The sequence below is a fragment of the Lineus longissimus genome, chromosome 18 (genome assembly GCF_910592395.1).
Source record: "Lineus longissimus chromosome 18, tnLinLong1.2, whole genome shotgun sequence".
Classification (NCBI taxonomy): domain Eukaryota; kingdom Metazoa; phylum Nemertea; class Pilidiophora; order Heteronemertea; family Lineidae; genus Lineus; species Lineus longissimus.
This window is the reverse complement of record NC_088325.1, coordinates 12,171,088-12,196,161: the sequence shown is the minus strand read 5'-3', so window position 1 is coordinate 12,196,161 and position 25,074 is coordinate 12,171,088. Positions and strand designations below refer to the sequence as shown.

The 25,074-nt window shown below is 39.5% G+C and overlaps 1 protein-coding gene across 14 annotated transcripts in view; it reads right to left on the bottom strand.

Annotated features, from left to right (window-relative positions):
- LOC135502200 (nephrin-like) overlaps positions 1-22,362 on the bottom strand; it is a 194,692-nt gene extending 172,330 nt beyond the window's left edge. For 12 of the 14 annotated variants that reach the window (XR_010449744.1, XR_010449745.1, XM_064794850.1 and 9 more), the window contains exons 1-2: positions 22,279-22,362; positions 9,270-9,368 (exon numbers count right to left, since the gene is read on the bottom strand). The gene's annotated coding sequence lies outside the window, so the exon portion shown is untranslated. Of the gene's footprint in view, positions 1-9,269; positions 9,402-22,278 lie in introns of those variants that run through there. The other 2 variants (XM_064794840.1, XM_064794839.1) reach the window with 2 other exon arrangements.
- Between the last annotated feature and the right edge of the window lie 2,712 nt (positions 22,363-25,074).

Genomic DNA, 25,074 nt, shown 5'->3' with positions numbered 1-25,074 from the left:
CAATAAACAGGACGGTTGAAGAAGGTTTGAGGACCTGAAAGTTTCAGGTCCCTGTGAGCATTCTCTTCGGACAAACTGCCAGACCTGAATGAGCATGTAGATGCATGTATCAAGCAAAAGAAATATACCGTTATGATATTTGCACCGGTGTCTCAATCACCGTCAACCAGGTTCAGCAAACACTGCATTGGAGATATACATACATGTCAACTCCGGATTAAGCACCAACTCGGTCAATGTCGTTCAAGTTTGGTCTGCATTATTACGAAATTCCTCTACTGGCAGTTATAACAACTACACACCATGCATCTTTATAACGAAAACTTGTTTGAATTAGTTTTTTCTTCGGAACAGTGTGTTTCATCAAGCTCATCTCTAATCGGCAGACGAACAAACCAGTCGCATTTAAAAGAAACTGGACAAAAGAACTTCACATCTGTCACAGGAAGTATGTGTTCCCCCCACAAGGCAATATCTACCGAGATAAAAGGCATCGACAGCTTTGAGAAGAAACACGGTGCTTGGTCTTCTGAGGTACAAACGATCAACTTCCTGGAATGACCAAGCAAATAAAACATCAGACAGAACGTTTTTGTCCCAGGGACTTATTAGCATGGTTTAGTGCCCCGAGAGATTTTAGTAACCATTAGCCCTTTAACCCTTCCATGCGAGGGTGTCTTCTTTGATGAAGATGACAAAATGCTGTCGAGTAAATTGTCACATGTATGACCAATTTTTACCAGTCGGCATCATCTGGAAATAGGTTGTCAACAGTCTTCCTCTGCCTCATATGGACTTGTGCTGCTGCCTCAATTCTGCAGATGAGTTTTTCTTTGAAATGTTCCATGTTCCATGTTCCATGTTTCTGTAGTTGTGGTGCTTTTTACATATATATATATAATAGCAGGGTAGTAGTTTAGCCCTACACATCACCAACCCCAACATGAAGGACCAGGAGTCTCGCACTGGTCTGACCAAAGTTGTGTTTTTTTAATTCCCTGCATAAATCCATTAAAACGCTTTGATTCAACATGGCATTTTGACATGTAGTACTCCCACATGGGACTGTTCTTTGCGACTGTTTTAATTCAATTGAGCAGTTCGTTCAGTCGATAACATGTCGAGCTGATTAAATATTGGAAGTGACAAGACATATTTTGAAGGTTCATTGCACCCTAGGGGTTAGTCGGATATATTTTGCTGAACAAGGTTGGTTTGGTCGATCTCAGTGTACAGAGCATACACATTGTCATCCAAGCTCCCGATGGCATGAATAAGGTTTTTTGGAGCTTCTAAAAAAACCTTAAAACGTTTTTAGCCGACACATAAAGGCACACCGTAGAGGTCTTTGGTGAAAAACTTCTCTACGGGGAACATATTCATGTTGGCTAAAAACCCAATAACATTTCCAAAACCTCAAAAACCTTCATTTCTTTAGTGTAGCTCCACTTTGCCAACTAAAAAACAACCCTTGCCATACATTTCTTTGGCACAAGGATGCTTCGCCCGTGAATCGTCATACTCCATCCTGCAAATGAACCACTTTCAAAATCAGAACAAAGGTTATTTGAACAACATTTCTTTAACATGTTTGATACAGAATGAAATCTCCTAGGAGTCTAACACTCTATCAATTCACCCATATATCATCTAGTAATAATCGATGACTGCACCAGCTTGAATCAGTGCTTCCCCTTTAGAATTCAAAAATCGTTCAGCTCGACATTGAGTTAAGAAAGATTCAACCAATAAACTAAGAGGAAGCCAATCATCATTCGATTTCTAATCAAAACCGTAATGATTTACCACTTGAAATGACAAGTGATTTGGATGATTACTCAATTAGCATGATTTACACTGCACAATTTATCAAGCACATCCAAGCTCAAGGACCTCAGCATGTTAAATGTGACTTTGCAACACAAGTTACCTCTGAGTTTGATTTACTAGTTTGACTGTTGCTCATGTAGAAGAGAAGGCCCCCGCCTTTTATCATCAATCATCAATAAAATCAACCATGCATACAACAAAATGTCAACATTAGATTTATATTCATGACGTAACTTAATTTGTGGAACTTAAATTTTCTAGAACTCTCTAAAAGTGTACAAGTAGTTCATACCAGGGGCAAATAAATCGATCAGGACTTAATAAACCCAATGGTTTAGCTCCCCGATGGCATTTATCTTGTATATCAGTCAAGTGCAAGCTACTGGCCCTCAGGGATCTGAAACCTGTATTCAAGTGAACGTGTATGTGTCTCAAGTGTGATGACAACAAGCTCCCTGACTATGGTTGGAGAATGTGACAACACTGGATGGACCTTTGAGCAGAGTTTGTACCAATGGAACCCCAAACTTATAAGTCACATTCCAAACAATTTTCAGACGGGGAGGAAAGGATTAAACAATGGTCCTCTTTAGGATGTTGCGATGGGCCTAAATTGGTCAGTCTTGTCAATGTTGGGATTTGGGCTGCAGGCCTGACTTAACATGCTTAAGAAGGACAAGCAATGGATTGCATTGGGATTGGGCTGAAGTTACTCATTGGAATCAGGCTGGGCCTCATTTGTTATGGGATGTCAGCACAATAACCCACTTTCTTCAAGTATTTGACATATCCTATCTAAATATGTTCACACTTTCATCTGGCAGTATCAAACAAGATCACAACTGGGATCAAACACAGAATTTATTACATTACATTTCATTCATAGTGCTGGTTGAATTTCATCATGTCCATTGTCTGCATTGTCATGGTAGGAACACTTCAACATGTTTGAGTATGCAAGCAGGTTTTTATTTAGTTTCACACAACCAAGCTCAGCAGATTTGGGAAAGAAAATTATTCATGTTAATGATTCAAAGCTGAAAACATAATCATAAATACCAAAAGGTCATAAAGAAGCTGAAGCAAAATCAAAACCCAAAACCAATAATATGAAAACGTACGCAAAAAAATCATTGATAAAATTCTCATAAATGTATGCTTTTCATAACTGTTTATTAAAAATTATCCGCTTGAAAATTATCTTCCAGCCTCGGGGCAGTGGCTTCGTAGCATACATGTGCTATTTATGCACACACTCCACGCGATGTAACGCAATGCTGCATATTTTCTGATTGATCGAGAAAAATCTCATTGAATTTGTCTACAGAGATGTCTGGTGATATGTATTTACTATTTCATGCTTGAACTCAGGTTGATGCAGATTAGGGCGGTCGATGATTTGGAGCATTCAGAGATTTGTAGAGAGATTTTGACTTGGGTTAGAGGGGATTTGTCAGCAGGGACAAGAGCAATATCAATGAAGATTGAAGATGAAGATGAGCTGCCAAATTTGTTTCAGGTATTTTTTCAGAAGTCGACGTTGAGGTTTGCCAGACTGATGTTAGACTCAAACTCAGAATGCTGACCTGGGCTAGAGAGGCTCTCTCAGCAGGTAGAGTAGAGTCTTATGAAGATTTTAGCTGCGGTGAAGTAGACTCAGTAGCATTTTAACACCCTCACTTCATACATGTAATTCTATTGTGTGTCTTCTCAGAGCAAAATCAATTCCCTTTTTTTCTACAATGGTTTTTCAAAAACCTATTTCAGTGAATTTTCACCAAATATTTGTCTTAATCTATCACTCTCCCGTGAAGAAAACTTAAACCCCCTGTTGCCATTTTGCCGACATTTCGTCAAGGAATTAATTGAAAATTTACAGAAGCATCAGCCGGACTAGTTGAATGACTGATTGACTCCCTAGCCGTATCCATAGCGGAGAAATTAGCCCCGCAATAAATTTACCGGCTAACGTTCACGCTAAACCAACAAGTGATTCTACGCATATAGGAAGCGGGTAATGCCACTTATGAGTGGCAGGTTTGATTAGTGAAGTCATGAATCACAGTTTAACAGTCATGGTACTCTGAACTCAGGAACAGTGGTTGTTCTGAGATCGGTTCTGAGATGGGTTCCGACTGGTTGAAATTTGTCTAGAACATGCAGAATAGAAAAAGAAGAATTGAGACTGTTACGAGTGATATAAAATGAAATGGCCAGGGCCATTGTGCTCACCTCATGTGGAGGAAAGATGGATAAAGAGCATGGTCTTGTGTCATGTAGTGTTAGGTTTGATGTAGGTCCAAGCAATTACAATTTCCCCAAAATGGCCAATTTACAGTACATTCGACCTCTGTGACCTTGAAAAGTAGGTCAAATCAAAGAAGACCCGGGTGACACATTGAATGGTTGTTAGAATCAGATGTACCTATGATATAAAATTGGTGCCAATCGGGCAAGTCATTACTAGGAATAATGGCATTTTGAAGAATTTAGGATTTGGCCCCCTCCCTGGAGGCCAAACGGCAAATCAGATCGCACCAAACTTCGGTACCTGAGATCACCTGACCAAGGGGTACATGTGTACTTAATTTGTGATCAATAGTCATTGCAGTTAAGAAACGTGCCATAGTTACGGCCTGACGGCGAATTTACACCATTTGACCTCTGTGACCTTGACAAGAAGGTCAAATTAAAAACCTGTGTGACATATACTGTATGGTGGTTAGATGTACCCATGATATCAAATTGGTGGCAATCGGGCAAGAAGTTAAGGAATTATCACATTTTTAAGGTTTTTGGATTTTGCCCCCTGGTGGTCAAGTGGTGAATCATATTGGACCAAACTTTGGTCCCTGAGATCACCTGACTAAGGGGTAAATGTGTACCAAATTTGGTATCAATAGTCATTGCAGTTTAGAAACGTGCCATCGTTACATCCTAACGGCTAATTTACACCATTTGACCTCTGTGACCTTGAAAAGGAGGTCAAATCAAAAACCCGGAGGATATATGATGCACCTTTGCTAGAAGTACCTACCATATTTTTTTCAAAATTTCCCGACTACTATTAAGGGAGATATTGCATATTTTCACTTTTAACGTTTGGCCCCCTGGTGGCCAAACCATGAAACGAATCGGACCGAAACTTGGTCTCCCAGGTGTCATTACATAAGGGTACATGTGTACCAAGTTTCAACTCAATAGCTCTAACAGTTACGAAACGTGCCCTGCTAACGGACGACGGACGACGACGACGACGACGACGACGACGGACGACGGACGCCACGGTATGGGATAAGCTCACCTCTGCTAAGAGGTGAGCTAAGAAGGACGATTTTTATGTTGCCATTTGGGTCAAGTCAGAATTGTCATCAAGAAATTTGCTAGACAAAACATGGATAAGTCAACAAGCTAGAACAAATTTTATACAGGTAATACAATGCGCTTCCTGCCTCAGTCGGTATCAAGGAAATTGATTCATCATCAAGTCGTACATAACTTTCTGATAGAACCCTATTTCAGGCCCTAAAGTCAGGGAAATCGGGCCGAATCTAGCCAACTGATCTGCGCAGGACTTTTAAACAGGATATGAGAAGGTACATTTTCTCGGCAGTGAAAGTGTGAAAAGTAGTTTGAATAGCTGCTGTGCCAAATCCTCTATAACATGTATAAATTCACATCACATCAACTTCAATCACATGCATTCAATGCTAGATGTATTTACTGGAGCACTTACACAGTATAGCAAGCTAGCTTTTTATGAAAGTGTAACCATGTATAAATATTGTCAATAATAGTTGCTACAGCATTTGATTTTGCCTTATTCAGGGCATCACGCTAAATTTCATCTATTATGAAAAAATCGAAAATGAATCAATGTGACTGAATATCTTATTGAAGGAATCTTTTTGATATTTGATATAAACATCTATGTATACATACTGCTCATATATTTATTTCTATAATATGTCGATTCCATAACAAGATGAGCAGAATTCCATGTACATTTCTTGAGGAAAAGTGTATGTAGCGACGTAAGGTTGCTTAAAACCCTTTAGGATATTATTTGGTATGTATTTGCATACGTATGACTATTTGACAGTATATTTCAGTACAGGGGGCAATGTTTCAGTACATGTAGTTAAGGGAGATGGTGAAGTAAGTATGTAGCACACATGATATGTATGAATAAATGGAGTTATGAACAATGTAGTAATTAATCACAATAAGTAAGAGAAACCATGCCTAAAGCCATAGCTGGTGCTTTCTTCCCGAGGCACCAGTCAACACGAACAGCGTACCCCTTCCACTTTACATGACAAACCTCGATAAGATGTCAACATCCAGTTAATGGACCGAAAACAAACTTATTCAACCTTACATTTTAAAACTTGACATGCTATAGTCATATTTTTCAACAGGATATCATGAATAATAGAGGACGAAATAAGACCTTGTGCCACAGAGCTGATATTGGCAATCTCTGCACTTCACAATGCATTACAGCCAATAACATTATTGGTATTATTACCAGAGTTTTTTTTAGCTGTTTGGTTCATGTGTCAAACAGGAGAAGCAGGAGAAATTTCTATATTTTCTAACACACATAAATCTTTAAAAAAAATACACAACTGACTCTTATTTTCAGTTACACTAATATCTATGCAGAACAATCATCCAATAATACATCACATTTGCTACATTTGTCATTTGCTCCATAGTAGTTTGGTGCTTTCATTCATTTTCCATCTCGTCATAAAACCAACGCAACAATAACTTGTATCAAACATCCGCACAGCAATTTCACTATCCTAGTAGTATTGAGAGATACTGATATAGTTTGTGCGTGTAAATTTTTTTATTCACATTGATGCCAAAAATACAGTATATGTACGCAAAAGCAGAATTCAACAATACCAGAAATCCCCGACCTCGAACTTGCGCATGCGCACTAATTACCATCTCGGCCGATCAACGCAGTAGTGCGCTTAGCTTAGGGCAATCTCAAAAAGAAGAGTTAATCAGGCGGTGGGGAGCATTACGCACTTTGCCGATAGCCCATTGGTTTCCTCTAATGTCTAGCTAATACTGTGCGAAATTTCAGTGAATTTAGTCAAAAAAATCCTTTGTCCACCTTTGTACCGCCGCTTTGCATGCATTGATGAAGTTCAAACAGGGAAAATCAGGAAAATAAGCCTTTGAGGCGTTTTTACGGCTCAAAAACTGGCATTTCTAGCGATAATATTTTAGTTGCCGATAGATCCGCGAGAGGGCAATACCATCTAGAGTCATAATAACACTGCTTCTGGTGTTTTGGAACATTTTTTTCTTTGTCCACTTCCATGCCGAAATTGGAGGTTTTAATGATGTGACAGCAAAAAATTGAATTGGTCATTGCGAGGGGGTCACTAGGGAGCTTGGGGGGTTGATCTATGCAATATACCTAGTTTTAAATCGTGCTTGTTTCATGCTAATGTGAAACACCATCATTCTGATACTACTGAGATTTAAATTTTTCACTCTAGATTTTAAATGAAGTTTGAAAATTCATTTTTCACTTGATGATCATGCTAATCATGACTGCATGAGTCCAGTTTCCCTGCACCCAAAGTTTATTACTGATGGTAGCTTTCCTATATCTAATTGTCTAATGTAAAAAAGTTGGGCATTTTGTGGGGGGTGTACTGTGGTCTTGGCCTCTCCTACCTTGGGGGTGGGGGTGGGGTGGGGGTGGGGTGGGGTGGAGGTTGGTCTTGTTGGCATCCAGGTTTGAAATTGATGTAGGCATTCCAGTAATTTGATTGCAAATTTGTTAGATCCTCTGGTGAACAGTCATATCAGGTGGGAGCATACAAACAAGGACATCAGGGACGCTGTCCTAAATAAAGAGGTGTCCTGATTATGATCACCTGTGTCCTCGAACACAAGACGTACGATCGTTTAGCCAAAACATACTGCGAGCGTCAGCCGTACTTTTGAGGTACATTGTGTCTCCGCGGTATAATACGATATCAATTTAGACCAAGGGACCAAATAATGCTGTCCTCTCTCAAAGGTGTCCTCACACAGAAGGTAATTCTCTGAATACACCCCGTCTCGTTGAGGCTGCCATTGTGATTGATTGCTGCGAGCTGATTCGTCAATGGCGGCACGTGACTGATTACACTGGCGGCCTCTATCGGACGGCGTTGGTCGGGTTTTTCTGGTGTTGATATAGCTGCACTGGCAATAAAACAGTGAATCTATCTTGTTTATACCCTCTTTCACTCACATTTCCAATCTCTCTCACAAAACCAACAAACGGAACAAAAAATCTACCCAACAATTTTATAATCCTAGTGATTTGTATTTGCATTGCCATGTGGTATGTGTGATACATTTCAGGCTATACTCGAGGTCCTTAACTATAGGGTGTAGACTCTTTCATCTATGCCGATGGAAAAATACATTAAGCATGGACATCATAATGTAATCCAATATTTCTAAATCTACGCAATGAAATGATGACTCTACACTTCCATTCACTCACATTTTCAGTGTCCACTCAAAAACAATAAAGAAACAAAAATCCACTCAAAAGTATTATATCCAACAATTGCATGTGTTGCATTAACAGATGAATGCACATGCAAATCATTGTTTCATGTGTATCTGCGAAACATTTCTCTTTCGTGTTGATACCAAAAATAAAGCAACAGAAACCGACACAATATCCTATAGTATTTCCTTCACAATAGCGTGGTAGTTACACATCGATTCATCCACTTGTGTATACTTTAGAAGCACTTTTAAATATTTTCTATTGGAAATTGCATCGGTTTATTTCATATTGTTACCAAACAGTCAACAAAATGTTACTAGAATGTAATTCACTATGAATATGATATTTTTTAGAATGAGCTTCAGGCATCTTTATCAGGAAGCAGTATGGATATCTTTCTAACAAGATTGCTGATGAATTGATAGAATTTACCAAAGCATAGCCTTAGAAATTATTCACCTCAGTGTTATAGGGATGCAAGGACTTTACATTAGCGCCTCGATAGACAGAAGTTGGGAGTTTTTGAATCCAGACATTGCACACTCACAAACAGACAAAATCTAGAAATAATTTCCAACTTTTGCCAATCATGCACTGAATGATGTCCCTAAAGGAATAGAGCATCCAACAGTCAACAAAAGGCTCAAGTGCGTTCTTGGTACTTTAACTTTTGAAAGCGACAAGATTCATGTTGATGCTATTTTTAACAGATCAGAAAGTGTTGACCACATGAAGAGAAAGACTCCTATAACAGATACAATATCCACCCTATTCCAATAGCACACAGATACACACAATACCAATTCACATGAATTACCAATAACGGAAACCAATGCCGGCAATACAGGTAACGAAGAGACAAACTCAAGCACATTCTAACGAGTAGAAAGTCACTTACCTTCTATAGTAATTAATATATCCCTAATCCACGATTAATTAGTGCAAGGCAGGACGTCCTTAATAACGAGAAAATAGTTTTCTCCCCTTACATTTTATCCTAGGAAAAAGAGCGAGCAAAAGTTAAGGTTGTATCCAATGAGGTTGATAGTGGTAGCGATCTAGCGATCGTTGTCAAGCGTCTATGATGCTGTGTCGGTTTTCACGTTACATTGGTGACAGTGCTGCCACGGCGATGATGATGGTGTTATTACATGTCTGGCGGGATGGGATCGTAGTTCAGTGTCGTTGGGTGTCTGGGCTCATGGTGAGGTGATAGAAACTGTAGGGAAATGGAAAGATGAACTATCTGAAGATTTTGTCTTTACATGTTCGTCACGGTCAGAACATAAGTAAATAGTTAGTTTGTGGAGGGTCAGGGCTGGTGACAAGGATACTGGAAAGGTGATAGCACGATCAATAGTTAAAAATTTCACTGACGCCGACAGACTGAGACATGTGGATTGTGGGAGGACTGTCTTGTTTTGCACACTGTTTATAGAAACAAAGGTATCTGAGCTATTGAAAAGCCATCAAGGGTTTTCGAAAAACAATTAGATATGATAGAATGGTTTTGGAAAAGATCAAAAGCATTCGTTTCGAAGAGTGGATGTCTACCAAAACAATATTTGGTACTGATAATGTCATAGGGAGGGAACAAACATAAGCAAATATCAATTGTATCACTCATACCTACGACAATATACAGATGGTTTTGTTGTTTACCAAAAACAGTATTTTGAGACAGAGACAAACAAACATGACAAACATTAGATGTAAATATCACAGACATGAAAGCAATACATCTTTTGGTTTAAAAATGTTGGAAGTTAAAGAGATATACTGTTGAACAAATTAATCTTAGCAAAGCCAAAACTTTCCAATGCTCATTTTCATTCTGCAGAAGACTACATTTTGCATTTGCAACCGAAATGGTAGTGGTTTAAATTTTAGCAAAGTTTAATGTTGCATTTGCCTCATAAATCTCGAAAACATAACAATACCATTGCTCATAATCAAATCACTGCTTAGTTTTATCCCAAATGCTCAATATAATTTCGATTCTCTACAGATGACGACAAAAAGGCATTCTCCCCAACCAAGGAGATCAATTAATTATCTCTCATTTGACAAGTTTATTTTCTCAATCGATGTGATCTGGCATTGCCAATGCAATATCGAATTCGAGTGCACAAGGGGGGAAGTTGATAAAAGGCCTTAGACAATTTCACATGCATTGAGGAACACTGCCCTCTAGAGTTGTAAATTGAGTGCTGGCCCTGCAATAACATCCACTACTCTTCCTTTAAACATGTTTTAAATGTGCAGGCTACTCTCTGTCTCTCTGTTGACCTGACCTGCTGACTTCCACAACCTCAAGTCTACACTGGCTACAGCGACTATAGCTGGTCATTGTCAGACACGGATAAAATATTCATGGACGGGGAAGCAGGAAAACAACAAAACAGGCATTTCCTTTCTTCAGCACCTGCCCTTGGTTGCTATATTATTGATGAAAGGTAAATAACAGACATTAAACAATCTCGTGGTTTTTCTTTACCTAATGTTGATTGATATTGGATGGGATCATTATTTCTTGTATCAGAAGCACTTCAAATGGCTAAAAATATCAGCTTCAAGTGTTATTTCTCTCTCTTCAGCCATGTTAGCCGGGTATGTTTGATATTTTAAGCCATATCGGCCTTGCTTAGATCACTGGAAAGGTACATGTAGTGTCATTGGCTGTCTTTCCCCACAATTCTCACCCATCTTGGGCAGGCTTTTTATTGCTCATTGCAGCAATAAATATCACATCTCTCTGTCAGACAAATGACATGTCTATGGCATGCTTTAGTCATTGCGGTGTGTAGGTGGCCACATGCCTCAATCCCCCACCCACGGGAGCAGATCTTTGAGGTAACCTTTGCCCCTGAAAGGGTTAAACTCAGCTGGCCGGAGCCAGAATCTGGCTTCTTGCGTCACATGAAGGCAGCATTGTATCGCGATCATTTCCTGATAAATATTCATCACCATCAGAGAGAGAAAACAAAGGCATGCCCAGTCTTCTTTGAGAGGTACCTCTTGCCGTATCTATTATTCATCCAAGGTAAATAAGAGAAATTCAACAATCTTGCAGTGTTCTTGACTTAATGGTAATTGATATTGAAGGAGTGGAAACAGTGTTTGACAATTGTTGATCACTGAACTAGCCACACTTGGACCATTGACATAGCTATGATGGAGCCTAATTGTGACTTTTTCAAGCTCACAAGATGTTTTGCTGAAGCGGTATCATGAATGCCACAAAAAAATATTCACATAGTTCCGTGAGATTTCAGTAGGAATTGCCCTTCGAATTGCACCCTTTTAACATGTCTTACAAAATCGGATTCTAAAGTAATAGTAATGCCTTTCTTGACAAACCTCTCCTGAAATTAAAGTTGGAAAATTCAAATTTTAACAACTAGTTCGATATTGGTTTTCTTATTTTATCAGTAAACGATACACAGCAGATCTGACCTACCCTGCAGGGAAAAAATGAAAACATGCACTTCATCTTATATTCAACCAGAAACTGGCAAGCTTTTCAATTAGGTGTGAAATACATTACACCCACCACACCTCATCCAGCCTCGAACACATTCGACATTATTCTGAAGTGTTTTAACCGCAGGCGACTAACTCACTTTCTATTGACAACATGACAAGCCGGCAAAATGAAAATATTTTCACGAAAATCGAATAAGGGCAATATAAGCTGGTTGTAGCTGTGAATAATTGATGGGCGGCACAAAAGATTCTTAACACAGCTAAATACATTGGTCAAGGAAGGTTAATAGGCATATTGATTTTAACTCTTGATGGTTGGAGGCAGGGAAAAGGGAAAGCTTTCTTGTCAAATTCTTCAGCCATTGGGACAGCACTGTTGTCAAACAGCATGGTCAACAGTCGGGAAAAAGTGCAACTCTAACTACACAAAGCCAAAACCATAACAACTGTATCTCACTCCCAATCTCAAATGAAATTTAACTCCTTCCACTATTCGTCCAACCCTGCCAGCATGCCAATAAGGACCAACTGCTACAGCACTCTTGCCTGTGCCATTCATTTTAATTTGACTGCTGTGGTTTCGGAAAGAAACCACTGCTCTTTCAAGATGTTCAATTCTGTTGGAATTCACCGTTGAATCAGTATTCTAAAATCAATTCCAAATGATAAATTAATCCTCGGTGAAATCATCATCGAGTCCCCAAGGAGAAGTTCCCTGAAATAATTACTGAGACTGGCACGTTTAATTCTTAGCGAGCTAAATTAGAATGTCGAGGTCGTTAAAGGAAAATGAAGTAGAGATTGAAGAGAGCTACAGGTTAATAGACGATTTTTGCATAAAACTATTGGTTTGTTTTTTCAGACTCCATTTTGCCAGAGAGCACACCTGTAGCAAACCAACCTTACAACGGGCTGTGCCGTGGAAATACCAGCGCTCGTCACCTCTGAGGTCACGGGTACGATTCCTAGTCAGTCCTGGTGTACTCATGTCACAGAGAAGGTGATTCTGTTGGACAGTCAAGGTTTCCTCTGGGGTCCCGAGTTACCTCTTGCTTTAGTTTGTTTATTGTTTATAGAGCCAGTAATATCCTAGTTGACGCTCATACCTCAACTCAATGTATGTTTCTGATTTTGCCCTACCACCTGCACCAAATAGGCTATTCTGCAATTGCAATGAAAGGGATAGATTGGTTCCGATTCCCTTCAATACAGTGCCGTACATGGAGAGGGGCATTGCATCACAAGTATCATGACGGAGCAGACTACACAGAAACCACTGAAATCACTGAAATCCATTTGACCATCCAGTGACTAGCAAGGTTAATCACCCAGCAGGTTTGCTCAGGGGCCAATCGAGACAAGTGACTCTTGACCTATGCCCTCTGCCTATTCAAACAGCCAAGAATCACTCCACAGACAACTGGCAAATAAGTCTACAAATCAAAGCAGTCTTATCGAATTATCACAGCTATATTTGGAAAGATTTACGCCAACTATAAACAATCTCCGATGCTTCAAACTTGTAGAGAACCAGCACTGATTAAGATGATCCAATCACGAGCTTTGCGGAAAGGTAGGGACGTCTTGCCCATCATTGCAAGGCTCATACCAATGCAAGCAAATAAGACAATCTGCACATGACTGTACAGATATCATTATGAAACATGTGAAATGCTGGATCAACCCTGGTGGAAATTGGTGTCAAGACTGATGTCACCCTAAGTTGGACTGAGTCTCTCATACAATGGGAAACAGATTATACTGTAAATTGTAATGAAATCTTTATCAAAGTTACTCTGAAATGCATGGAATTCTTGACTCATTGCCTAGTCGCACCTCCGCGGCAAGACTTTCGTCCCCAAAGACCGCGATTGTCATTTTGATGATTGATTTAATCAACGAATGATAAATCTTGATGAGTTCCTTTTGTACGAATATGATGAAATTAAATTGGAAAATGACGATGACGTCAGAAACATTGTAAGATTCAAGTTAAGAGGAACATAGCCTTTTGTCAAGTTAAGTTAAGGGATGAGAGTAAAAGTTTTAAAGGGAAATGAGTATGTTTTCTACAATCTGCTAGTAATGGTAGGGTGGTAAATCATTTGCTCATATCTTGTTCTGGGGTTGTGGGAAACATGATTCATGAAAAACCTGAATTTCCATGATGTCAAGGGAAGGCAAGGTTTTCCTGGCGGATCACACTCAGTGACGTACTTACACCAAACCTTTGGACTTCTCCTGGAAAGGTTACATAGCCTACCATCTACATGAATATGAGGAAAGGAGCTGCTGAATATCATACACATCAAAACCAATATTTGAGGACAAATCTCCCTAAAATTACCTTTGACAAATCTCTAATATTTCATCCATGTTTCATGTCAGCCACGCGATGAATTATGAGAATATAATGACAAGTTTGAAAATTTGAAATTATTTGATGGATTGCTTTGATGAGAACTATAATTATTCATGTGAGGTGCTGTGGCAGTGTCTGCATACAAACCTTGGCTTACTTTGTTGATTTGAATATTATAAAGCGAGTGACATCCCACACACTGTGAAATCGTAAATTTGTAAAAGCAAGCAGTTTACATCAAAAAGTATAAAAAGAATGGTTTTGAAGACCATGTGCAAATATTCCCTTCATACCCATCATCAATGCTCTTACAGTGATTCATTGGAATTGAGATCATGGTACAATATTCACGAGAGCTGACCGTTAAATATTTACCATGCTTACCATCCATGAAGAGCGATTCACCATGGCGAAAAAATGTACCACGCTTACCATCCATGAGGAGATCACCATGGTGAAATATTTAAGGGAAGAGAAATTCTTTACCTTAAAATCGCTCTTTTACAACTCAATAGAATTTGGGTGGCAAATATCGTCAAAGTTCAGGTTGCTTTGAGAGATTAAACTTCGCTGCCATAATAGCTTTGATATCCATGAAAAATCTCATTATATTCCCCTTCTGGGGACCATGAGTCACAACTTTTGATCAAATCCTCTGCACTTTTTGAACAATTTGAAATTGTTTTCGATTACCTCCTCGGCGCTGATTTTTCCTACTTCCCAATATTGCGTTATCCGAATGAGAATTTTTTTTGTGTTCTGTTTTTGCTGAATTTTGTATTGAAAGAAATCGGTTCTTTGAATTTTTCATTGTGTGTCAATCCATCTGGGTAGGAAACGGATTGTCTTCTGATGGAGGACGAGCTAAAAGCAGTCAAGGAGATCCATGATTGCGATGCCATCCATAATCGACAGCACCCAAATCATCCAATATATAAATTACAGCTACAGAGTCTACTTTTTTGTGGGCTTTAATTGTACTACTTATGCTGACCTTATGCTGGGCATAGTTATTTTTACCTCAGAGAGGCTCTTGCCTTTGCTAGTTCTCTGAAGGAAGTTAGCCAACACTCTTCATATCCAGTCAACAGCGGCAACTTGGCTGTTGCTGATATAAGATATAGACTGCCATAGCGGCCCACAGGGTTCAAAGGGTTAAACATCAAACTCCTCATCCCCCCCACCAACAATATCAAACCAACCACAACTGGATGTCTTGAACCAATATATCATGTTTAGGAAATAGCAAACTAATCCATCAAAAACTATTGAATAATTCACATTATAACACTTATTGTTTGACGTTTACTCAGGGAGGATTAAAACCAAGTAGATTGTAAATATCTGGATTGCATCAGAAGAGCATTGTTTTAGTCTTATTTCATCTTATCTGGAGCCATGTAAAGAAATTAGGGTAAAACTGGGAGGTACTCTGGTAAAATCTGTATCAAATTTCAAACCATCCTCAAATTTGGCCAATTGTGTCAATTCAACATATGAAGGTGTCCATTTTCACTAGGCCATGTCGGATAGCTCATTAGTACACCAATATAGGGTCCATTCCAACCTAACTTAAAATTCACTCAATATATTAAATGTACACTGCTTTTGGAAAATGTATGGTGAAATCCAATCAACTGTAACATGAAATCAAGCTATAGTTCCATTCCAACATGTGTCTGTGAAATTCACTCTACAAGGATGTACACATTTGCGGAAAATGTACATGGCAATCGAACTAATCTATGGGAAATGAAATCAACTAGCTCCAAGGTGGAAGCCACACTTCAGCCCTTTTAAAGTTAAGATCAGGGCATCTCATTACGCCCATTGACGTATAATGAAACTAATTAATGAAGAGCTCATTAGGAACTGTAAAGGAAAATCATACAAGTTTAGAAAAGGAATTGTGCTGTTGTTGTTATCTTGTGGTTAAGCTGGAAATTTTGTGAAAATTGTCAATGTTTGTTCAGTCATTTGCCGATTCTGGTGATCTTTTTCACAATCTGGCATTGTCTACATGACTTCCTTTTCGGAGTGTATTCTGTTCAAATGAATGAGGATCTAGCTGGTACTATCAGGTTCACCACAGCATCTTACCCCATTGATCATACGTGATGAAAAACGGTTTCTTGATTCTCAATCAAATGTCAATAGAGGCTGCTTTAGCAACACTAGCAGTCAGCCAAGAAATCATCAAGAGGCATACACATGGTGGAAAACTTTTGTGCATGGAAAAAAAATTCCACTGGGTGCTTCAAGCCAGATGCAGTCCCTTTTTGTTGATTGCTTTTTCAAAATCGCCTCGCTACTTTGAATTCAAGGTAAGGTCCATTTGAAATCATAGACGTCCCAGGAGAGAACACTATAGTTAACCAGTTTATCCTGCTATACAACAGATGACAGCGAAAAAATCATTAAATTGTATTTAAATCTGATGAACATGATAGAAAAGATAAGGAAACAAAGGTATTTTGAATGGACCATTTAAATGATTACTGATCAACCAGAGACCATTAAAGGCTTTAAACAGAGTTAAACAACAAAGCCCTTTGTCTTTAAACCTACTGGGTGCCGCGACATCGGAACTGAAGAATAAAACACTGAGCAGGATTAGAAATACGATACTAGTCATGTAAAGACCTTGGATTATCCATTTTGACATGTTTGAGATCATTTCTAACTACATGTACTACTGTGCACCAGGAAATATTCAACATATTAAAATTGAATATGGCATATTAGATAAACAACTCAACTCCCTAACATGTACTCCTTCCCCCTGCATAATGACAGTCCATAGCTTCTCAGATAAGACATCTCCAAATTGATTTACCCTCATCAGATATTCTAGACTAAGACTTGTTCTGTCAATCTCGACACGTTTTACAATAACCTCCCAGCCAGCCTATGGCGAACAAATCACAATTTTCATTGAAACAATCTGTGGTGTTATTAGGAAATTTCACTGTCAGTTAAACCTTTGTCTTTGATGGTTTGTGGGCCATCTCAAGATATTAAGTGGATATGAAGGGGATTTCACTATTTTGAGACATGAAGTTTAACATCCTATGTTTTGCATCCTATGCTCAAAACCTTCAAGATTTGGCACAAGATGGAAATGCGGGACCAAAAATGCAACCATCAAGAAAGAACACTGATATGCACTACGCCTCAATCCCAAGCAGAAGAATACTTCGTTTCACTAACTTCTCTCTCCCGACACTTTGCCTGCTAACAACAGTAATGATAAATGTAGAAATCAGACGGACCCAAGATGAGTTATACCGTCATTTTGTTCCAAGGGAATTTATGATCTATGATCGGATCCCTCACCGATCATGAGAATGGTGTTCTATCTGGGCCAGCGTCTAAATGATAGTCCATCTCCAGCATATCAAGTCTCGACTTTTCGCGATTGTGGTTCCACTCACGTAACAGACACTAAATTTAATCATCGGTATAACGTCAGAATTGACATGTGAGAAAGCAACTTTGCTCGATTAACTCTTCAAAGGCACAAAGGATATATCGGAAGTGAAATTTTTACAGCATGCCAATGGGATAGGAAGCCAGTTGTACTACTCACAGCAAAAGCCGTCGTTCAGAGTAAATTTTAAAGAGTTGTAAGGCAAAGGTAAACCAAGCCTTGGCATATCACCACCAATGCTTACTTAGTCACTGCATATGTATTCCCACATAACCATGATAACCAATTGCACACATGATTGGCCAACAAAGCTTTTCAAATTTCAAGGGAGGGCACTGCATCAAGACAAGGGCATCTCGGCAAAAATGTGCCTTTGGAAACCTCGGGTTCGTTGAAAAGAAATCAAAATCCCTTGGGAAAGGCCTCAGTGAGCGTCTTCTATCGTCTTGCACCTAAACAAATTGCATGGAAAACAGAGATAGGCAATTTGTTTAGGAGTGTGATGCTATGATATATGGAGAATTTTACCAAAGCCAGCATCACCCCTTCCTTTTTCTGTGTTGTTAGGATTTCTGATCGAAAGAAAATCAGGGAGTATATAGCCCTTTCAATGGTCACTTTTCCCTAAAACTGGGAACTGAAACCGCCAAGCCAGTTCGTATGACCTCGTTTTCATTTCCTGCGTATCGGGTGATCAGAACGAGGCATGAATGAAACATGGCGCCTAGCTGTCAATCATTGAGTGACGTCACTACTATGGAATTTACTACGAAAACTCATGAATGAAAGATCGCATGACTCACGTGATTCTCACATGATTCTCAATAATAACAAATTGAACTGCGCATGCTCGGGCACTGGGGGCGGAGCTACAAATCTGAACTCGAATAGGAAGTTGGAAGTTTGACTTTCTTGGGCGGTGAAAGTCGAAAAGTTGAATAAATCGCTCGGCGGTTCCAGTTCCCTTTAAACTGGGAACATATAAAGAAAGAATTAGGTTATGAAGGTGTGTACTTTTAAGTGAACATCTCCACCCCCCTAGCCGGTCATTTCATCTCCTTATTCGTCTTAACAATGTTGTATATGATGTGTGGTACTGTCAATAGAACACATATTTGGTGTCAAAAGACCAGTTAGCTATGCTAACTCACCGATTTTTACGAGCAGCAATGGATCTCGTGGGAGGCATAAATAGCCCGTAGTAGGAAAGATACGGAAGCTGAAGATGAGCAGACAATGGGAGGCTGCTACTATCTTGTGAGATGATGCAGGTCACTTCACAAGACTTTGTATTTTGCTGAGAGGCAATGCAATTAGATGAAAGAGCTTTGTTTTTTGACATGCAATCAACAATGCTTTTTCTCTTGTAAACATTTATCTTTTGTTAAAGCAGTCTCCCTCATTCGTGATGCTGCCTAAAGGAAAGTCCACTGCACCATCTTTTCCTGACTTCATCCCATAAAAACAATGCAAGTCATCAGCGACAGTTTATCCATTTTCACACAGCCCAAACCAATGATAAACTTAATGCAAGAGATCTGTTTGTGAAGAAACAAGTCCTTATGGCTAAACAGACAACTGTTATGTTTTGACAGAAGCTTTTGCCATGCTCCCGAGGTTAGATGCAGCACAGCTCAATGACCACTTCTGGTCAGTGCACATTCCAAGTGCACTTTGCTGAGCCCTTAAACATAACAGTTCTTTTAAAAGGGAATTCTATATTGCATTCAGAGTGTATCTGACAGGAAAGATGGTCTCTCGAGGCATTCTGTGACCTTTTCGGAACAACTCTATTTCAAAGCTTAGCATCATCTCCAAAGCCCGCAATAATTGTAGCAACAATAAAACATCGCCTAGTCGTGACTTTATAGTCAGCATAAATGTAGATAAATCTCTCTTTTACAGGATACCACAATGAATATGTCTGTTGCTTTCGGTGTTAGAGTAGCTAGCAGAGGAACCATTTTGTCACAGAACCTGTACCTACAGCAGTTTGACAAGGGATATGGCATTATTCTGGGGACAAGCAGTTGGATGACCTTCTAAGTTTCAGATGACAGACTTAATTGATTTGATCAATATATCATAATCAAAGTGCTGCTCTATACATAGCACTAGCGCGGCAACCCACTTTGAAACAGAGCTCAAAGACGCCCATGTTCCCAGTGCCAGTTTGCATTTGACAAGTATGATGGCCTTATTCCTGGGGCAAGAGCTCAGATGATTCTCTATGTGTGTGTCTGAGCATCCCAAGTCTCTAATGACACTTCCATTGTGGAGGAGCAGGTGGTTGTGACAGTTGGACTGACCATGGTGTTGGCCTTGAGCATTGCCAGGGGCTCATTCCAGGACATAGGATTCTTAAATTAACCATTTCGGGCAGATGCAGGCATGTTTTCTCAAATCTTCCTTTTATGTTTTTTAAAAAGATCATCAAGGGCCACTGATTAGATATTAAGGGAAAGATCCCAATTCTAATATTTTCAGCGATTTACTTATCCCAAATTCTGATAGTAATCTGAGCACTCGGTAGTCCCTTCCGCACCTTGTCTGAATACCGCCCTGCCTCCCATAGAAAAGTTTGACTTAAATATCAATCTTGGTGAGTTGAGATGAGTTTAAGCATCATAAAGGGTAACTCGTGTCAAATTTCACCATATAATGTTTTAGCTGTTTTTGACAAATGACTACGTCACTTTCTCATAAATCGGTAAGGTTTTCGAATCGAAATGCACATTTTCTAGAAATTGATGGTTTAATCCCGCCCGGACGACTCGCTTCGATGCCGTTGAAATTGCATCTTAAGCATCTTAAGTGCTACCATACATTCCTTTCGAGAGAAACACCCACAACCTACATTGACCAGTATCAAGAGTAACAAGTCGGAGTTACAAGTTGATGATGAACATGACCAATGTGTGAACTTTGGTCAACCATCAGACTTGGTAACCGATCATAGATCATCAAGGGTTCATACCAAATCAGGACTGACCAATACTAATACGTAAACTCATGAGAGATCATTGCATGAAATCGAACCAAATTGGCGATGACCAACCCTGTGAACCAGCTCATCGGGCTCATCGGTAAATCAACAAATTGAGGATGACCAACCCGGTAAGCGAGACAGATTGTATTAAAAGGTGACGGAGTGATGATTACATCTGAACAGAAGGAGACAAATTCCATCAGATTTGCCAGTATCGTTCTATGTGTGACTCATCTGCTTTGACAATTGTTTGTACCTAAGGGATATATCCCTCGTATCAACCTTCAACATCATCATTATGGCAACAAGATTTTGCTGAGATTTTTGAGTCCATTTCCAGTTACAAGTTTACCCACTGTGTGGGATCTTTTACTTGCCAAAGCAATGACAATCATGTCCAAGGGACCACAGCTTTAAAGTTCATTTCAGGAAGCATCTTTGGTCACAAAATAGGACATGCTGTCACCACATAATCTGAATGTGTATGTGCCAAGGGTTCTCCCTGGGGGTATGAGGACTCCTGATTAGGTAATGACCATGATTTCTATTGGATCATGTATGATTCACTGATGACACCTCAAGATGACGAAGCAATATCACAAATCTATAAATTGCAACTTTTTCTATTATTCCCTCTTGTCACAGATGAGCAACACTTAGGCTCATGGGATCCCACCTCAGATTTGTGACTTGTGCTCCACACAAATTGGGGGAAACCTGTGATAAAGACACATGTATAATTTCTTACCAAAGTTTTTTTATACATTTGCTCTGACTTATCTTAGGTGGCTGGTATGGCAGTGCCTATCACTTCAGTTTCTACCACAGCACCACATTTGTCAAATAATCCAGATATTTGGCCAGTCTCGAGGAGTTTTAGCCCGTATCAGGTTACACTTGAAACTTCATCCAACCCTGGCATTGGCACTCTGGTACAGAGAATCTAACTTCAACCTCTCTTTAAGGGGCCAGGAACAAAACTTCTTCAATAACCAATGTAGAGTTTTCTATGGTTTAGAAATTTGGTCAAGTACATGTAAGCCTGAAGATTTACCAGCAGTGACATGCACTCGTGAGTGATTTCTTTGTGAAAATATCAGCCCCCCCCCCCCCCCCTCAAAAGAAGCAGTTCCTTATTCTATAATCAATGCTCAGCAACATCATATAAGATTGATTTCTAGTGACATAAAACTATTCCCGAGAAAATTCAACCCAATGATTCACTGTCTCTATTGGTATTCAATGAGGAGATACCTGATAATCAGTCCATAGCGTTACGGATATTACCAACAATGAAATTATCAAATCGTGACCAAACCGTCTATTAGCCTTAACCAATACCTAAATGACCCCAGAGACAATAAGGTGAATATCTTTTCATCATCACCGTTTGAAACTACCCGATTATGAACACAGGATGACCGGTAATGGGGTAAAACAGACACTTTTTGCATCATTATCCCGAACATTTTAGATTGAAGAGATATTTTTATCAGGTTAAAATGAAAAATAGAGTGCTAGCTGGTAACATGGTAAATCTTTGGTGGATTTTTCCAAGGTTTGTCAGGAACAGCCTGGCCTGGTCTGGTGGTGATTCATGAAGTGTGAAGTGGTTTAACACGTTTCAACAAGGAACACACCTAATTGGTCAGGAAAGGAACTCGCAACGCATCTCATCTTGCCCTCATAGCACCAATTATTGACTGACAGTGAAAGTTAGTCTTCTGTGTGAGTGTTAAGGACTCTCGACTGGCTGGTCTGTGATGATTGGAATGTGTGGTATTAAGAAATCAGAAGGAACACTCAGATCGCTTGGGTCTTGAGACAAGCTATTTGTCTATTCTTACAAATCAATCCAAGACGCAGCACTGGAGTACAGGCATCCTCTGTAAAAGATAAAAGAACCAATAAGACAAATACAAATTGAGTTACCTGTGGAAATTTAGATTTTTTGGGGGGGTGGAGAAGACAGGATATTTTTATGACGAAATGATACAAAGCACTGGTTGTGCCAGAGATAAGGAATGTTAAGCAACTGTTTGGACAAGTGTAAGGGGTTCAAGCCATAGGAGAACCTCATCTTACACAACTGTTTCATAGCTGAGGCAAACCCTGCAAGCTGAACGTCCTGTGATTGCCAGCCGAGAGGAGGCCCAGCTGGGGTCGACATCTCTCCGAGAAAAGCGATGGGGAATAGAGGAAGATTTGCATCGCACTGCCACGTTCTTGGGGACCAATGATGTAAATGTTTGACCAGTCGAAGGCAAAGAAGGAAGACTGGAAGCTGATATAGCAAGCAAGTTCTCTCCATTTCATTTTGTTGCGGAAATGACTCATATGATAATTGACAACTTCATCTAGAACTCAAGGCAACTTCAGGTCATAAAGAGGTAATAAATACTCCAACACTAAATTTTGTCACAGCCTTCAAAATAAGGTTTACTGTAGACGTGAATCATGTTATTGGACTTAATGCAATCATCATGAGCAGTCATATCATCAGAATTTCATCGACTAGGTACTTCATTACTGCAACACCCCAAATAGCTTATAACAAGATATTAAAATGAGGTTGTCTGCCACTTCTATCAAATGTCACGGAAATTACCAACAAATCTAATCTCACTTACCTCATATTTATGATTTTCACTGGTTACAATTTGCCCTTGGCTTAAAATGTCATCACTGATGAAACTTAGGTAATCAATAAAGTGGAAGTTCAGCTGTCAAGCAGTGAGGGTCAGTCATAGCATCTTAACTTGCTGCACAACTTGCCGCTGAGATCGCAACACCTCTCTGTGCTATTCATCTATCTTGATCTTATGTCATGTATGTGGAGGTAGTTCATGCAATATTACAGCATATGTACTCTGTGACAGAGATTTAAGGGTATCGAAGCCTCAAGGAAAGCACAATTGTGAGCACTACATTGTCTTTATTTATTTTGATACCTGATCCTAAAGGCTAAACGACAGTAACCAAAAGGTTAATCATGATACTGTAAAAATCTAGGTGGTTGCCATGGTCATAATTTTATCCTAAAGTCTGAAAGATCAGTCCAACAAAACTTGGAACCATGATATTCTGCTTAAGAATCAAGGCTAGACAGTGAGCATTGTCATTTAGGAGAAGTCGGGAAGACTAGCCCTTCTCAAAAAATAAACCAAAAAGATGACAAATACATTCATTTTTGATGTGGCTAATGGATTCATGGCTAATAATACCTCATCTGGACTTGCAAAAATTGGGCCAAATTCGCCTGTGAATCATTGCATTTTTTTTCGACATGGATTACTGATGTCGTTCCAGGGTTTGCCTACCTTGATAAAGGATGAATCCTCCCTTTGTTGAGAAGAGAGAGAATGGGTGAAAGCGTTGCTCCCATTGTCAACCTCCAATCATGATGGGCGATATCTGCGCTTCCAATTGTTCAAAGGATCACAAGTAGTGATGAATCCAAAGTTATACGCATCCCCAGTGGCCGGCATGTGATAATCGGTGGTCATTGCTGTCAATCATGTAATATCATCCTATTATTCTTTCCGATATGTCTGAACCCAGGGGAACCTGCTGTCAACTAATTAAGAACTCCAATGAGAGAAGAAAATCTAGCTCATAATTTTCTGTGAAATTCTAACAACATGGGCAAATCTTTTTTTGTGCATCTACATTCTAACCAGAGGTCCTTCTGCAGTTATGCAAAGTAAGCTGATAATCTTTTTTAACCTATGGGGAACCTTTTCTCAACTAAAATGTTTCAAAGTTTTCGGTGGAAACCTTACAATTGCAATAACTCATTTTTTGTGCCTTCACAAAGCCTGCACCGAATCATAGGGTCAGAGGACTGGAAAAGTGCTGCAAGCATGACTAAGTTAGAAAATTTGTTTCAGGGACCCCATTGTGAAACTGGTGAATCTAGCCTACTATCAACTACAGAAGACAATGCTAATATAAAGGTATCAGGTTTTTCTAGATTTGGTACAGCATCCCTAACCTTCTGTTGTTGAAAGGGCACTAGCCAAGTCCCCCTGATGCACCTGAGCCAGGCAATCCTGCAAACAATAGATGACTACTTTCCATTATCGCATGCCCATTACCTATTTCAACAGTCTTCCTATTGTCTTCGGATCACACGACGAAACACCAAAATCACCCTCGCGTAAAATCCTTCATCAAATATGAAATTTCTTCATCTCGAGTTACATATCGGTTTACGCTTTGTTTGCCAAGCGTGAGGTCACCTCAGTTAATATTTGGACAATCTCGCTGACCACTGAGTCATTCTCATTCTCCTATTTGCCAAGCATTTGCGACGTTCATTTCTTTGTGTGTTGGCGGATGCAGCTCAGCTGAAGACAATGAACGAAATATATTGATGGCAACTTAAGTTTTCAATAGATGAGTACATCTCATGCAGAAAATGCACATCAAGACAT